Source organism: Triticum urartu, unplaced genomic scaffold, assembly GCF_056163025.1.
Source record: "Triticum urartu cultivar PI428250 unplaced genomic scaffold, HENAU_Tu73 scaffold1, whole genome shotgun sequence".
In the NCBI taxonomy this organism is placed as follows: domain Eukaryota; kingdom Viridiplantae; phylum Streptophyta; class Magnoliopsida; order Poales; family Poaceae; genus Triticum; species Triticum urartu.
Genome location: NW_028259461.1, coordinates 18,470,164 through 18,483,032, shown reverse-complemented (window position 1 = coordinate 18,483,032; position 12,869 = coordinate 18,470,164).

The following is a 12,869-nucleotide window of genomic DNA, read 5'->3' as shown; positions in this document are numbered from 1 at the left end:
TCTCGTTTTAAATCCATTGCAATTTTTTTTCTTCTTCTTTTTCGAGTTAGAATAAAAAGAAAACAATTTAGCATCTTTGGTACAATCTATATTTTCGCGAAATGGATCATAATAAAATGGATTTTAGGTATCTAGGGAAGATTCACTTGGAAGTAACTATTTCCTAGATACCTATGGTACTTCACGGTTGAATGAATCAAAAAATATCTAAAAAAGACCTAAAGTTAATGATTTATCAATGGGTAATGTTGCTCCAATACCTAACCAAAGAGCTACTACAGTACCGATTAAAAAAACGGTCGTAGCTACTGGGCGGCGAAATGGATTTTGGAATTTATTGACATTCTCTAGAAAAGGTACTGTCAATAAGCCTGTTGGCACAGAAACCATTAAAAGAACGCCCAATAACTTATTGGGTACCGTACGGAGTATTTGAAACACGGGAAAGAAGTACCACTCGGGTAATATTTCCAGAGGAGTTGCAAACGGATCTGCCGGTTCACCAATCATTGATGGCTCGAGAACCGCTAAACCTACATTACATGCAATAGTACCTAGAATTACTACTGGAAAAATATATAAAAGATCGTTGGGCCATGCGGGTTCCCCGTAATAATTATGTCCCATCCCTTTAGCTAATTTAGCTCTTAATACAGGATCATTTAAGTCTGGTTTCTTTGTTATTGGGATAGGTGAACTCTTTAGGATCCATCCCCCAAAGGAACCGGACATGAGAATTTATCATCATCCGGCTCGAGCAAGAGTGAAAGAAATAAGACCGCGGAAGATCCTTAATAGAATTAAGGTTTATAATGACTCAATGACTCTAGGCAAGAAAAGCTTTATCAGATTCTCTTTTCCGAAGTTGCACCTACAACTACTCATTGAAAATAATCCTATTCTTATGGGTAAATGCTCAATATCCAAGTGGGCTTACAAATTTGATCATGATCAATTGCTTTGTGGATTGTCTCATGTCTCTTGATTAGTTGGTATTTATCCCCTCAATATCGCAAGTTTCTTACCTCCAAACAAAATATTTACTTGTTACTAATAAAAAATCAAAAAGTTTAGCCTACATTCTTCCTTAGATCCCTTCTTTTACTCCGATAGTATTGCGGATCACAATCGATGCAAAGAAAATGAATGCATTTCCATACTATAATAAAAAGGTAAGTGTAATAAATAGAGAACTGGATCATGTCACATGACTTATTCCATTTCTACTCTATGGGATCTTACGGAGCCTGTTCATGGATGACATGGTTGCGGTATGATCATAGAAGATATTCTCCTCAAGTGAACCAGCCTATCCTTCCTAGGTAGGGGACTTACATGTTGATTGGATGCGGAGACACCTTTGGTTGTGAATTCTAATGTGGCAGATCCAATTCTTTATCTGCATGGCCAAATCAATAATTCAAGTCACACACTCCCATAATCCGCCTTTTTTCTTTCGTAAAATTAACTTCAACTATTTGTATTGTATAAAAATACTTTGGAGTTGAAGAGAAGTATCCAAATGACATGTGTTATTTTACAATAACCCATGCTTGTAGCAATGAAATACCAAAACCTACCCGATATGATATATGATAATTATAATTCTCTATGATATGCCTTCCCTATAAAGGACCCGAAATACCTTGCTTACGTATCATTGGAAAGTGCATTAACATAAATACGGCAGTAAGCAGAGGCAGTACAAAGGTATGTAAACTATAAAAACGAGTCAAAGTGGATTGGCCCACACTAGCACTTCCGCGTAATAACTCCACTAAAGGCGATCCTATTACCGGAATGGCGTCAGGTACACCTGTCACAATTTTGACTGCCCAATAGCCAATTTGATCCCAAGGCAAAGAATAACCAGTTACACCAAATGATGCAGTCAAAACAGCCAAAACCACACCTGTGACCCAAGTTAATTCGCGGGGTTTTTTAAATCCCCCTGTGAGATACACACGAAATACATGCAGGATCATCATTAAAACCATCATACTTGCTGACCATCGATGAACTGATCGGATTAACCAACCAAAGTTGGCCTCGGTCATTATGTATTGAACCGAGGAAAAAGCCTCTGTAACGGTTGGTCGGTAGTAAAAAGTCATAGCAAAACCGGTAGCGACTTGTACTAGAAAACAAGTAAGTGTAATTCCCCCTAAACAATAAAATATGTTGACATGGGGAGGAACATATTTACTAGTTATATCATCTGCAATTGCCTGAATCTCAAGACGTTCCTCAAACCAATCATATACTTTATTGAGATAGGTAACTAACCCGAGTCCCCCTCTAAGAGCCGTATATGAAAATTTCATCTCGTACGGCTCAAGCAGAAACACAAAAATTTTCAACGAATATTAGAAAAAAGGTTCAAAACTTCATCAGCCACTGAATTGGGTCGATTTGCCTTGAAGATATCAAATAAGAAAAATCCGGAATATCTTCTTTGTGATGATAATGCCAAAAAATCTCAAGTTGGCGCGTCTTTCTTTCTTCCTTTCCCTTATGTTGGTCATTAGAGGCTTCTTGACTTTTCTCTTCCCTATAAAGGATTTGTTTTTTTATGCGTAATATAGAAATTATCTTGTTGAGATCCTATGAATCAGTTCAATTAAAACCTTAGATTCATACTAGAGCCACGATGATTTAGTCTCAAGCTAAACAAAAGGCAAGGGTTCTTCGAATAAGAACCGCTTGATAATCATTTATTGAATCAGTGTAATGACTCGACAAAATCGAGAGAAAAAAAGTTGTCTTTTGGGCAAACAAAATTGGAAGGAAGAAAATTTCTTTTTTATTTTTATTTAAGAACTACTTGAATTTTTCAGTCTGGTTGCGAGGTCTTAATAGTGAGTATGAATCATAGTTCCATTTTTTTTTGATCCACTCTATCTATTTCGTGTTCCAGATACTAGAATAAATAATATCTGACGAATTAGAATCATCTTGATAGAGATAACAGGCCCTTTCTATGTATTATCAATAGGATCAATTCTAACAAGTCACACACTCATATTCCAGAGATACCGAAACAAAAAAATTCCGCGGTCGAACTACCATAATATCTAGAAATGTAGATCTTAAACTAGAAAGGCTTTTTTGGATGGAAAAACTCTGACTTCCTAGTTTTAGTTAGTAGAAACCTAATTGGTTAAAATTCCGTCCAGTAAAACGGAAGAATTATAAATTTCTAAAATGATAGATAGGAATATAGCGAATAAAGCCATTGCGATCCCCATAAAAGGAGTAGTCCCCCAACCCGGGGCGACTTTCCCATATTCCGAATTCAAGGGTTTCAGTAAACTACCTGCACCAGTTCGTTTTGGCCTAGGTTTAGAACTATCTTCAACGGTTTGTGTAGCCATAAATTCTATTTAATCATTGGTGTTGACTTTGTATACTATTCCGTTGTAGTTGTAAATACACGATCTTTTCGTAGATCCATTGTAATCTTGAAATTCTATAAAAATGGAAACAGCAACTTTAGTCGCCATCTCCATATCTGGTTTACTTGTAAGCTTTACTGGGTATGCCTTATATACCGCGTTTGGGCAACCCTCTCAACAATTAAGAGATCCATTCGAAGAACACGGAGACTAATTTAAGTAAGAAGTCTCCCAGATAGGGGGACTTCTTACTTAAATGAAATTATTTTATTCTTTTAGTTGGAGTTGGTGGAACCTTAGGTGGTTCTCGGAAGAAGATAGCGAAAAAAATTATCCCTAAAGTCGAAACTAAAAGGAACGTATAAACCAATGCTTCCATAGATTCGATCCTGGTTTATTTACAATTATAACTTCCACACCTATTCATTTGTCATTTGGGATAATTTCCCATATAAAGAAAGAAAAAGAGTCAAAGAAAGGATGGGAGATGTTTCCCATGTCAAATCAAAAAAGAGAGGTGAAAGATACTATAACAATGTGTATCAAACTGCCTGTTTCCTTGTAGTTGGATCTCCCACTTTTTGGAATGTTCCAAATTCCACTTGAGCATCCAAATCTGGATCAATACCAGCAAAAACATCTCGGAACAATGTTCTAGCGCCATGCCAAATGTGTCCGAAAAAGAAGAGCAAAGCAAAGGTAGCATGACCAAAAGTGAACCAACCCCTTGGACTGCTGCGAAAAACACCATCAGATTTCAAAGTAGCCCGGTCTAATTCAAAAATTTCCCCTAATTGAGAACGCCTCGCATATTTTTTTACAGTAGCAGGATCAGAATAACTTACTCCATTAAGTTCGCCACCATAGAACTCCACCGTTACACCTACTTGTTCAACACTATATTTGGATTCTGCTCTTCTAAAAGGAACGTCTGCTCTAACAATTCCCTCCTCATCTACCAAAACAACCGGAAATGTTTCAAAAAAAGTAGGCATACGGCGTACAAAAAGCTCACGTCCTTCTTTATCTCTAAAGACGGGATGTCCTAACCATCCAACAGCTATTCCATCCCCATTGTCCATTGAGCCTGCTCTGAATAATCCCCCTTTTGCCGGATTATTACCAATATAATCATAAAAGGCTAATTTTTCGGGAATTTTAGACCAAGCTTCTGATAAACTAAGATTTTCGGCTAAACCATTGCTAACTCTTCGATATATTTCTTGCTGAAAGTATCCCTGATCCCACTGATAACGAGTAGGCCCAAATAATTCGATTGGGGTCGTTGCTGACCCATACCACATAGTTCCAGCAACTACGAAAGCTGCAAAAAAAACAGCAGCGATACTACTGGAAAGTACAGTTTCAATATTGCCCATACGTAATCCTTTATATAGACGTTGAGGCGGACGGACACTAAGATGGAATAAGCCCGCTAATATACCCAATGTACCCGCAGCAATATGATGAGAAGCTATTCCCCCCGGAACAAAAGGATCAAAACCTTCTGCACCCCACGCTGGATTTACAGCTTGTACTTTTCCAGTTAGTCCATAAGGATCGGATACCCATATCCCAGGACCATACAAACCCGTTACATGAAATGCCCCAAAGCCAAAGCAAGCCACCCCTGCAAGAAATAAATGAATTCCAAAGATCTTGGGCAAATCCAAAGAGGGTTTTCCCGTCCGCTCATCAGAGAATATTTCTAGGTCCCAATATACCCAATGCCAGATCGCTGCCAAGAAACACAAGCCAGAAAACACAATATGCGTACCTGCCACACCTTCATAACTCCAAATACCCGGATTTGTTACAGTTCCTCCTGAAATACTCCAACCACCCCACGAATCCGTTATTCCTAAACGAGTCATGAAGGGAATTACGAACATACCTTGTCTCCACATTGGATCCAGAACAGGATCAGAGGGATCAAAAACTGCTAATTCGTATAAAGCCATTGAGCCAGCCCAACCAGAAACTAGAGCTGTGTGCATTATATGCACCGCAAGCAATCGACCCGGATCATTCAATACGACAGTATGAACACGATACCAAGGCAAACCCATGGAAATACCCCTTTAGCAAAGAAAAATAGACACGATGTCGCTTTATTTTATCGCATTGAAAAAGACTATCCATATCCTATGTACCTAACCCTTCTAGGGGATTCTGTGTCAGAAAGCGCGAATATTTATTTCATTCCATTAAAAATAAGAAGCCAATTCTGTTCATAAGAAGAAAGAGAAGCAGATCTATTCTATACTCGATAAGTGCCAATATGCAATGGGTAACTTGGCCAATTTGGAAAAAACGAAGAATAGATCGCTACCCCTCTTTGTTTAGCATTCAAATCACCCATTCCCTTTTCTTTATTCAATCTGTCTTACATTCCTTATATGTATAACCTTTCAATCTACGTATTAATAGAATCTATAATATTCATATAGAATAAGAATAAAAATTAAGACAATAAACTGCGGATTCTTTCTTTCTGTTCCATTCTTACGTTTCCATATTAAAGTGTGGTTTTCTTACTTAAATTTAATAATATTAATCTAATATGCCCATTGGTGTTCCAAAAGTACCTTACCGGATTCCTGGAGATGAAGAAGCGACTTGGGTTGACTTATACAATGTTATGTATCGAGAAAGGACACTTTTTTTAGGTCAAGAGATTCGTTGCGAGATCACGAATCATATTACAGGTCTCATGGTATATCTGAGTATAGAAGATGGAATTAGTGATATTTTTTTGTTTATAAACTCCCCAGGCGGGTGGCTAATCTCAGGAATGGCTATTTTTGATACGATGCAAACGGTGACACCAGATATATATACAATATGCCTCGGAATAGCCGCCTCCATGGCGTCCTTCATTCTGCTTGGAGGAGAACCCACCAAGCGTATAGCATTCCCTCACGCGAGGATTATGCTTCACCAACCTGCTAGTGCTTATTATCGGGCAAGGACACCAGAATTTTTACTAGAAGTAGAAGAGTTACACAAAGTTCGCGAAATGATCACAAGGGTTTATGCAGTAAGAACAGGCAAGCCTTTTTGGGTTGTATCCGAAGACATGGAAAGGGATGTTTTTATGTCAGCAGACGAAGCCAAAGCTTATGGACTTGTCGATATTGTAGGGGATGAAATGATTGACAAGCACTGCGATACTGATCCAGTGTGGTTTCCAGAAATGTTTAAGGATTGGTAGTGTCCGGATTTCTTGTAAAGTTATTTCACAGCTAAATTCGTGTTTTCCTCGATTTAATAGAAAATAGAAAGACTTCATGATGAGCAATCATCAGGTTAAGATGGATCTAAACCAATCCATTTTTTTCTATATACATACAACATGCCGACGGTTAAACAACTTATTAGAAACGCAAGACAGCCAATACGAAATGCTCGAAAAACGGCCGCGCTTAAAGGATGCCCTCAGCGTCGAGGAACATGTGCTAGGGTGTATGTGCGACTCGTTCAGATCATGACTTCAAACAAATATAAAAAAAATTGAAGTATCCATGATTAGTACCAATGAATAGGATATAGCTTCTCTATCCTAGATTTCTATGGTATATGGAATTTATGGTTTCCTTTGGTGCAAATCCAATTATCTAAATTGGAAATAAGAAGCAATTCTCCCATTGGTAGCAAATGGTTATCCATTAAGCGGAGGAAATAGTAATAAAAAGAAAAAGGCTTATGCTCCTTTATCTTAAAAGAACGGACTAACAGGGTCAGCTACTTAGCCAACTTTCATAATTAAATACCGTCACTGTATGGATAACTCTTATTGTGAAAAGAGCTATTTACTCTATAATGGATAGGTAGAGCCAAAGAATGTGGACTATACAAGTTCGCAATACCTTTTGATGAAAGAAAGGGCTCCGGTGTATAGAGAGGGCCTCACCGTTTAAAAGGGAACCATAGAAACGATGGAACCCACTATTTTTTTTAGTATTATTAGAATGAATTTGTTATTTCGTATAGAAATAACTGAACGGAGTGGAATAAAAAATCGTGGTTGGGAAGGTTACTATAGCAAAAGCCATTGGAATTAATATTTTATATATCGGAATAATTAGTTTTGTTATTAATGAGAAAAAGGGTGGCTAAAAGAAGAGAAATCATTAGTTATTCATTAAGGTTAATTTGATTCAATGACCAGAGTTCCGCGAGGATATATAGCCCGGAGACGACGAACAAAAATGCGTTCATTTGCCTCAAACTTTAGAGGGGCTCATTTAAGACTTAATCGAATGATTACCCAACAGGTAAAAAGAGCTTTTGTTTCCTCTCATCGAGATAGAGGTAGGCAAAAGAGGGATTTTCGTCGTTTGTGGATCACTCGGATAAACGCAGCAACGCGGGTATATAAAGTATTCGATAGTTATAGTAAATTAATACACAACCTGTACAAGAAGAAATTGATTCTTAATCGTAAAATGCTTGCACAAGTAGCTGTATCAAATCCAAATAATCTTTACACGATTTCCAATAAAATAAAGATCATCAATTAAAGGTATAAATAAAGTAATATACTGGAATAATAAAAGATGAATTCCCGGAGAGGGAACTCCGGGAAGATACAATAAATTAAGATTAAGTGGTAGGAATCAACGAGCTGGATTACTTTCTTTATAATATATATAGGTCTGGCCCTTTCGAATTCGAATAAAACATCAACAATCGGAACTTAAGTTCCGGTTGTTGTTTCTTAAATTTTGGTTGTTGTTTCTTAAGTTTCGATTGGAATTGTACTTTTGCGTTAATTGAGGAATATGTCTATTTTTTCTGGGTCTAGAACCTGTAATTATTGAAATTGACTGGGCTTGAAATTGCTTTTCGTTCTCATAGTTACGAAACGGTAAGAAAGATAAAATACGAGCCTGTTTTATAGCAAGAGTAATTAATCGTTGTTGTTTCAAGGTTAATCTATTTATTCGTCTCGATAATATTTTTCCTTGTTCACTAATAAATCTATTAATTAAACTCATGTTTCTATAATCAATTCGATCTCCCGGGCCAATCCGGGGACGCCTACGAAAAGGTTGTTTAGATTTACGAAAAGGTTGCTTGAATTTACGAAAAGTTTGCTTGGATTTACGAAAGGGTTGCTTGGATTTATTAAAAGTTTGCTTGGATTTACTAAAGGGTTGCTTAGATTTAAGAAAAGGTTGTTTAGATGTATACATGATTTATTCCTTATTTAAAATTTGAAAATTTGAAAATTCACTTCTTTATTTTATTAATTTAGGATCCAGAAGAAGTAGTTTTTCTTTGATCCATATCTTATTTGATTCATATTATAGTATATGAATACCCTCTATACATATGAAATAATATCTACCGGAAATCAGATGAGTTGATTTGTATTTTGTATTCTATACTATGTTTTCTTTATATATTAAATATGAAGTTCTTACTCTTTCTGTTGTTTGGAAAGATCAAACACACGATGTTCCTATTTCTTTATTTCGTGATGAGTCGTATGCTTGCGACAATAACGACAAAATTTTTTGAATTCTAATTGTCCGGGTGTATTGTGGCGATTCTTTTGAGTACTATATCTAGAAATCCCCGTCGATTCCTCATTGGCACCTTTTCGAACACAACTGATGCATTCCAAAATAACTCTGATTCTAACATCTTTTCCCTTGGCCATGAACCTCCTTTTCTTTTTGGATTGACTTAACTTAATTCTTCTACTTATTCTTTTATTCTTCTATTTTGAATCCGAAGAAGAAGAATAAAATTCATTAGAATAATTTTTTTTTATTCTTTAATTAAGTAATAAAAAATAGAGAAATAATTAAAGAATACAATCCTTGTCGAATTAGCAAAGATTTTGGTTCGAAATCCTTTCATTTAATTAGCCAGCCCCGCCTTTTCTATGCTCTGATTTCTGAGGCCTTATTTAGCTTGGGTACCCCTTTAAATTGAATTTCTATTTTCAAAAATGGGGTTTACCAAATTTTTAATGACTCTGAGGTTCAACCCAATCCATCTTTTCTTTCTTTTTCCTTCCGATACTAAAAAAAGATTGAAAAGGATCAAATTTTGTCATATCACGAAGAAATCTATCCCTCCCATAGCAATAACTAGAATTAAAAAAAAGGGAATGACAAAGCATCTGGGAATAAACGATTAATTTCTATCAATAAACCTGCTAAAGCACCAAACCATAGAGTACTTAGCACGGGTGCTACAGAGAGATATGTTTTTATATCCCGCATTGAAAATCCTCCTTCCTTGTTGGAATACATATATGATCATAAACTCTTGCCCAAGATTGTTATGCTATATATAAAATGAACCATATCGACGAAATTTTCCTATCCCTAAAAAAGAAAAAGATGACCCCTTCTTCCTATATATTACCAAGGAAAAGTAATCCTTCTTTTATAGGCGAAATTATATTGGATTTTATATGTATATAATTCCTTAATTATATGAGACCAAAAAGAAGAAATGACACGAGGGTTCTATATATAGATAGAGAAAGAAAGAAGAAGAAAATTATGATGTGGAAAAGAAGACAGGAATTGTGTACAATGGCATTGTACAACAATTTAATTTGGAAAAGGGATGTAGCGCAGCTTGGTAGCGCGTTTGTTTTGGGTACAAAATGTCACAGGTTCAAATCCTGTCATCCCTACCTATTACTTCTTTCTTCTTTATAGGCAGTAGCGACGAGATCAATTAAAGTAAAGTGGGTATAACTTGAATTTGTGGAGACTATACGTACGTGAGATACATTAGGAATAGAAAAAGATTTTCTTTTTGAATGAATGAAAGCGCTCTTAGTTCAGTTCGGTAGAACGCGGGTCTCCAAAACCCGATGTCGTAGGTTCAAATCCTACAGAGCGTGATTCCATCTATTTTATGTCGAAGCAGAGTAAAATAACTTAACAAAATTGAATTGTAACTCCAATTTCAATTTGACCTCCTCTCTGGTCTGGAGGAGGTCAATCAAAAAAAAAAAATGACTCAATCAAAGATCCAACTGATCCCCACGCCTGTATTGCAAATACGCAGTCACGAATAATCCCGCTAAAGTAATAGGAATTAGGCCTAAGACGATTCCAAATAGAAAAACTTCAATCATTTCGATTTGTTCGAGGGGATAAAAAAAGAGGTACGATCTATCCCTAAATAGTACTCTAAATTATCCACGAATCTCAATGACCAAGAAAAGAATTCCTAATTAGTCTGGAAAAGAGTCGTAGAATGCCAGGAATCCCAAAGAAAGATTTTTCTTTTCTGAATTATAATTATTCAGTCAATTCAAATAAGGCGTATCTTGTTCAAGCCAATAAATAGAGCTGGGGTTATAGTTAAAGCAGCCAGTAGAAAACCAAAATAACTAGTTAAAGTAAGCATGAAAGAGTTAAATTCCATTTATTTTTTTTTACTACACTACATATGTTGGTAAAGCATTTACCTAAGTTATGGAAAATTCATAATTCATCAGTTATTTTAGATAATACTAAAAAACAAGATAGAGTAAGATACAGAAGTGTAAAAGAAAGTGGATTCATCAGATGATACATGAGTCCCTAATTCCGAATCAAGAGATTTGTTGTGGAATTTGTCAATTGAGTAAAGTAATAATATTAAGAACTAGATCATCTAACCCCATTGAATGAAAAAAAGAAATTCAATTTTCAGGGAAATTTTTGAATAAGAGATAAATAAACAATTGAATTTGAAAAAAAAAACTTCTTTCTATTTTGGATAATTTCTTTTTCAATAGGACCCTCTTTTTGGAGTGAACGATCGAATATTCCCCTATTCCTTCTTATTTTAACTGATTGTATTCCATATGGAATAAGAGGAGAACAAAAGCATTCCACGACCTGCCAAGGGGCTGTTAAAAAAAAAAAAAAAAGAAAGCTCTTCCTTGAATTTACTTTATTTTTATTCCTTTTTCGAACTCCAACCAAAGTAGATTCGAAGACGAGTCACTTCAATTATCCTTTTAAGTTCTATTCTATCTTCTGTCTTTCCCTATTTCATCTCGTAAAGTTCCGCGCTCGCAGTTTGGTCAAGAAAGTTAGACCTAATCCAACAAACAATACAAGGATGAATTACGAATTATGAAAGGATAGATTTCACATATACTTGTCCTTGTATTGTGTCAGTATGAGAATATCCTTCCTAAATTATTTATCCAAACCTATTGATCATTAACTTAGATTTTCCCAAGATTTTGGCTGCTATTCCGAATTACTCTATTATTCCGAAGCCAATGAAAAGTAAGTAGAACCTACAAAAATGGGGTTTTCTATTGATGCCTTGAATAACATATAGCTTACCTATAGACAAAAAAAAAATAAAAAAGTAATTATGTTTCGGAACCAGGCAAAACCAGATTGCTGTGCCATAGGAAGGATAGCTATACTAATTCGGTATACTCAAAATACACCTTTGGTACAAAATTGACAATCTCACAAGGATGAAATATCAGTAATTTTCTATTTACTGGTCGATCCCATCTTTTACGGAATCAATTCCTTTTTTGAATGTACAAAAATTTTGGGAGTTCAGCATGTCTGGAAGCACGGGAGAACGTTCTTTTGCTGATATTATTACCAGTATTCGATACTGGGTTATTCATAGCATTACTATACCTTCCCTATTCATTGCGGGTTGGTTATTTGTCAGTACGGGTTTAGCTTATGACGTGTTTGGAAGTCCTAGGCCAAACGAGTATTTCACGGAAAGCCGACAAGGAATTCCGTTAATAACCGACCGTTTTGATTCTTTAGAACAACTCGATGAATTTAGTAGATCCTTTTAGGAGGCCCTCAATGACCATAGATCGAACCTATCCTATTTTTACAGTGCGATGGCTGGCTATTCACGGACTAGCTGTACCTACTGTTTTTTTCTTGGGATCAATATCAGCAATGCAGTTCATCCAACGATAAAACAAATTCCAACTATAGAACTATGACACAATCAAACCCGAATGAACAAAATGTTGAATTGAATCGTACCAGTCTATACTGGGGTTTATTACTCATTTTTGTACTTGCTGTTTTATTTTCCAATTACTTCTTCAATTGAGAGAAAGAAAGAGACTAATAAGAATTCTCTTATCCCATTTGGAAGGATACCATCCTTATAACTACCCATGACTGTTTTTGTCTCTAGCATGACCAATTGATAAAATGTGGAGGAAAGTAGGGGAAATGGCCGATACTACTGGAAGAATTCCTCTTTGGCTGATAGGTACTGTAGCTGGTATTGCTGTGATTGGTTTAGTAGGTGTTTTCTTTTATGGTTCATATTCTGGATTGGGTTCATCTCTATAGTAATCGGAGGGACCAGATTGTAAACATGAAAAAGTAGGAGCTTAGCGGGTCCTTACCCCCCTTTATCTGATTAGAGCGGAAAGGACCCGCGGAATTTTTATTTTACTCTTATAACGCGAATTGAATCTATTCGATTCACTCTTATGAAGCA